Source organism: Nymphalis io, chromosome 10 (genome assembly GCF_905147045.1).
Source record: "Nymphalis io chromosome 10, ilAglIoxx1.1, whole genome shotgun sequence".
NCBI lineage: Eukaryota > Metazoa > Arthropoda > Insecta > Lepidoptera > Nymphalidae > Nymphalis > Nymphalis io.
In genome coordinates this window covers 4,027,627-4,033,626 of record NC_065897.1, presented here as the reverse complement: position 1 = coordinate 4,033,626, position 6,000 = coordinate 4,027,627, and the positions used below count along the sequence as shown (strand labels likewise).

The 6,000-nt window shown below is 29.5% G+C and overlaps 1 protein-coding gene across 1 annotated transcript in view; it reads left to right on the top strand.

Annotated features, from left to right (window-relative positions):
* Nucleotides 1–646: 646 nt before the first annotated feature.
* Nucleotides 647–6,000, top strand: part of LOC126771269 (vesicular glutamate transporter 1) — a 50,570-nt gene continuing 45,216 nt past the window's right edge. Inside the window, exon 1 of the mRNA XM_050491062.1 lies at nt 647–768. The gene's annotated coding sequence lies outside the window, so the exon portion shown is untranslated. The remainder of the gene's footprint in view (nt 769–6,000) is intronic.

Genomic DNA, 6,000 nt, shown 5'->3' with positions numbered 1-6,000 from the left:
AATATAATAAATGCGAAATTAACTCTGTTTTCTGACACTGAGTGCCTGAAAACCATTTAATTATAATATCGTTTGTTATTGTAGCTAGGTAGCCAATTCGCTTCCCCCTACGTAGTGTTTTACGGCATTAAGCTTCTTATCACTGTTTCCATTCCGGCAAAAGCGATACTGATATTTTATTACGGAGCAATTTGTTATACAATAACGACTTTAATGATTATGATATTAAGTATATTGTGTACCAAGGTTTCTGATTTATTACCGTACGATATAATTTTTTCCCGAAATTACTAAAGAAACAAATTGTTTTATTGAAGATTGCATTTCCAAAAATATTTGAAATATCTCTGTATTTATGAGATTGGCTCTTATAAAAAATATAATAAAAATAATAATGTACGATTTTTTTTTATGAATATTATAATATTATGAATAAACAAAATATTTTTACGATTTGAAATGGATAGTGGTTGGATATATTTCTTAAAAAAAAATAAAAATATGGTAAGAGGGGATGGAAAAGCGGGGGTGGGGAGCGGGGGATGGGGATGGATGTAAACACAAAGCTTGTGCAAAGCCGGCAGTCACGTGGCGCGTTCGCCGGGGGCGCATCACTCTTAAGGGTGGTATCGCTGCAAGAACCAAATAAAAACATTGCTACAAAATTCCAATGAAGTGAAACAGTGATCTGATAGGCAACTATTTCGTTCAGTTGGTGTATAAAATCCTTAAGAGTGATGTCCTCCGGATATATGTAAACAGCTGTAGGTACTTCAAACATTATATTCATTGACTGTTTATAATGCCATTAACTGGCAGTTTATATTGAATTCTATCATTCTCTATAAAACATCATAGAGATATAATGCAACAACCATTCTAAAGAATATCAATATATAACATATCAAACTATAATTAACATATCTAGCGCGTATGATTAAATATATTTTAGGGTAATATAGTTTAACACATATCTTCGTGTCATTTTGGTAAGTTTTTTTTATTAATTTTCTGCAATGCACTGCACCTGGATGCAAGTTAAATGCATGGATGTACAAGTAATTTGCGTTTTTGATATTTCTCACGTCTGCAACCGCTGCATGTTAATTTTTGTTAACAATAAAGATATTAAACCTTATTACGAGATGATTAGTCATGCTGTCTCTTTCTTCATCAACTTAATGATGACAGTACAATCAATGATTTACAAAACACCTAATTCAAATATCAGCAAATTTCAAATATTTATTTTTAAAAATTCTGGAAATTTAAATTAAGAAATGTTAAAGAAATGGAAACTTGTGTCATTATAATTTACTAGTATTGTAAATTATGACAATTTAAAAAAATAATTATCATTTAACGGTTAATTAATAAAATAGATATAAATAGGAAACATAGCTTGTGTAGTTAACAAAATAATTTATTGTTTTTATAATAATTTATAATTTTACTTGATATTACGCCAAGATTTTAAATCTTATGCTAGTTGGAATCCGTCCTCAATCATAAGATTAGGAATTGAGATTTCTATATGGTTATACGAGTAATCCTTACTAATGTTATACATGCGTAAGTGAGTTTGTTTGTTTGTTACGCTTTCACGTCTTTATAAGTCAACCGATCATCATGAAATTTTGTATACACGTTGTCAGGAGTACAGATATAGTGTACCCAACACCTACCTTCCCTTTATACTAATTAACTAGTAGTATTGTACATTTGACAAATTCTAGAACGTGAATCTACATGATGGATGAAATAGGGTAGCTACTGAGTTTCTTGCTGGTTATTCTAGGTAGAATCTACATTCCGAACCGGTGATAGCTTTATATATATTTTTAAATTTTTTAGAATGTAAATTGCTCAGATTTAATTTATTTGTATTTTTTATTTTGATAAGATCTTAGATTTTCTTCTTCGTAAATTATTTAAAAGTGAACAAGCCTATGTATGTACATGTAGTATATAATGCTACCGAGGATGTTCTCGACAGGATATAATATAAAACTTAATAATAAAATTCAATAAGGTATTAACGATTGTTGTGAGATAACTAACGATTCAGAAACAACAAATTTTACAATATAATAACGCCGGCAAAGTAAATGCCAGTTCCAATAAACATTGAAAATATTAATCAATATAAAAAGCTTTCAACAACCCTCAGCTAAGCATCTAAACTAATTTAATAAAACGTTCGTCCCCGTTAGCGTTGGGCCAGCAAACGTCAAGAGTTGTTTATGTCGGCAGGAACTTAATAGATTTATTAAATTTGGCTTTAATTTATTCAATTTGGAGCGATTGCGATGGGAGACAATGGTAGCGGGGGCGGGGCCTCGGCCGACCCGCCCGTTTGCACTTACCTGTAAACGTATTAACACAGACATACAGACACAGATTTACATTTACGTACTGAGTATACATACATATACATAATGCACTAGTCGATAATGTTCGGATTATATTTAATGCGCCATCATACCGATTAATTACATTTGTGCAATTTCATATTCTCTTTGTTACAGTTACTAGGAGATTGATGTATTATGATTTCGTATATTGTAAGCCATTTAACCAAATTAAACCCATTTTTTGTAAGATATAGTTATTAGATTTTGCTAAGTAGTAAAGGTAGCTATAAAGATGCTATAGCCAAGATATGGCCTCCGCGACGCGTCAGGTGGCCATATCTTGGTTTTGCTGGCAGATTTGTTCCAAGAATTGAATACCTATACTTACTTAATATTTTATTCTTACAACTTGCTGATTGATATTTATATTGAAATCGAATCGAATCGAAAATTGATATTTTTTTATAAATACTTATATAAATGGGAAAATGAAACTTATATTAATAGATGTGCACAAATAAATTCGAATTTCGTATAAACAAAAATGACAGAATATCAACCGAATGTGTTCTTAATATTTATTATTTTTTTATGAATGGTGTTGTTATTTGTTCGTAAATTAGATAATATTGTCCGTAATCATAAATATGCATTTCTGCACGAAATCATGTCTAATTAATGAATAAAATATATTGTTCCTCGTATATCCTACCTCTATAATCTTTACCAATATTTAGCAGTAACAGCCTGTAAATGTCCCACTGCTGGGCTAAGGTCTCCTCTTCTTTTTGAGGAGAAGGTTTGGAGCTTATTCCACCACGCTGCTCCAATGCGGGTTGGTGGAATACACATGTGGCAGAATTTCGATGAAATTAGACACATGCAGGTTTCCTCACGATGTTTTCCTTCACCGAAAAGCACGAGATGAATTATAAACAGAAATTAAGCACATGAAAATTCAGAGGTGCTTGCCTGGGTTTGAACCCACGTTCATCGGTTAAGATTCACGCGTTCTTACCACATCGACTTAAAATAAATAAAACGATTTCATTTACCGGCGGGTTTTTAAATGGCTCGACCTAGGACGGTAAACCTTATCGTTTGCGGATTTAATTTCCAGTTACTGGTACTTAATATATGTTTACTCACACTTACACACAACAAAAATTTTTGTTCATTTTGTGTGACAACTTTCGTATTACATTTCTAGTTCTATTATTTTTAGTTTTGCTTAAATTATACTTTGAGATAAGTACGAAGTAAAAGATTAATTTTTTATTATTAACACGATTACCTACATCAAAACATTATTTTAATGTCAAATTTAAACGACTGGTATTTTTGAATAATTTATCTATAAATATTGTGTAAGTGGCATTCAATTGTATTGTAATAGAATTTGTAATAAGCACATCATAGATTTTTTCATAGAAACTTAATGCTTTGTAAATTAAATACAATAAAAATAAACTAATGAGATTTTTAGTTCCCAAGATTTAAATAAATATAAAGCTGCCTCTGGTTCACATTATAGATTAAACTCAGTCATTACTCATTTTCACTCATTTCCACACCTATAAACTTAAACAAATAAACATATATTTCATGTAAATCAACGAATACAAAATTTACATTTTATTTATCTATATAGTATTGTATAGAGTATAAATTGTATGTTAATGATTATGACATTAGAATCAAATTTATCAATAAGAATAATAAGATAAAATATTTTTATCTTCTTAATCTTTGCCGTAGGTGGGATGCAGTTTGATACTAAAACACATATATTTTCGGTATAGTTTTAAATTATCCAAAAAGGTATTTAATAACATGTAAACAGTACTAGTTTTTCAAAATAACAATTAATGTTATTTGTTCTTACAACAAATCAAATTAAAATTCAAACCAAACAACAAAATGTTCTAAATTTTGAGCTCGGTATGAAATTAGTTTATGGCAGTTACAATTTCACGGAGTTACTGCAATAACGAAATACTATTTGTAAAGCCGTTGAATGTTTCTTGGGAGATTTAAAGATCGTGATTTTATTGCATCGAAAGAAACCGCTTGAGTAGCGTCCCCAAGGAGCGATCGGTCGGCAAACAGCATGATCCGTCGCGGAATTGTAGCGTTCAGGGATTTATTTCTTATTCGAGTTTATAGAAAAATAAACTTTACTTACTTCCTGTAGACTTTTGTTTACCTTCTTATTTTTGTATATATCACCGTAACATTGTAAGGACCGTTAGTTTGTAATTAATCTGGCCATATTGTTGACTGTCTAAACATTATGAACGGAGTGTTCGATTTATAATAAAAAGAAAAGTAAAAGTAACAGCTTTTAATGTCCCACTGTTGGTCTAACGCCTCTCTGTTTAAGAAGAAGGTTTGGAACATATTCCACCAGGCTGTTCTTATGTTTCTCATCACCGCCAAGCACGAGGTTAAGTATAAAAACAACTAAAGCACATGAAAATTGACGGACTTAAAACAGCTATCATTGGATTCATGTGTTCTAACCACTAGGCCATCTCACAAAAAGCATAAAATTGCGATAGTCTAATTTTTAGGTTAGGTTTGTGCGTTTATAATTTAAATTAATTATATTAATTAATAATTAATTACCATGCGCTGTTTATAATAATTCAATCTGTCCCTATTTATTATAAGCTGACGGTTCTTAAAATTATCTGGTAGCATAAATCTGTTTACTTTTGTACTCTGCTTTTGATACTTGATACTTTATTCCGTTTTTTTACCAGTACATATTTTTTACTTCTATTTTACATTATTTTGTTGATTATAAAAATGTCTTTTTAATCTTTATTTCTTAATGGTTATTGCAATATTATTATTGCCTAAAGTAAATGTATTTTTAATTATTTCGAACTATTTGTAAAAACATTCTAAAATCTCAAAATCTCTGACAGATAATCTGGTGTTTAATATTATATATAGTATTCAAAATTAAACTTGTAAATTTTTGCATAAAGCTTTGAAAATAAAAATGTTATAATATCATCCATGTTATATGTGAATTTATATTTTATCAAACCTTCTTAAAAATAAACTTTAATTTCATCTCTCACTTCCAGTGTGACACATAATTTTAGCTCAATAGATTAGAACTCAGTTGAATAATTTTATTTGTATATGTGGGTACATATACAAATGTACATACTCGTATGTAAATAAATAAAATTTATCTACTTTTTAATGTAATACATAATTATGATTTATGGTAATATTATACCTCTTTTGTTAAGTTACTTGTATTTGATATATACAATTGTTAGTTCTTAGGATTGGTTTCTTTCACGAGCAATCTATCAATAAAGTTTTATTAAAGAGCTCCGACGGGATATTTATTTGCAAACCGCGTTGACGTCATTAATGCATCTGTATAACATAAACCATCGACATTGAAGCTTAATTTAGTTACTAAAAATTTGTGTAGCTGACGTTTTAAAATGTATTTTATAAAACTCTGTTGTATTTTATGTTATTTTACCGGTTGAATAAAAAAATTCATAAATTTCGTGCTCTTTATGGTTTTTTTATATTATTATAATTATTTAGAATGATATACGCATATACTTATCATCGTTCACTGTGATATATATTTATGGTAAAATATTAGCTG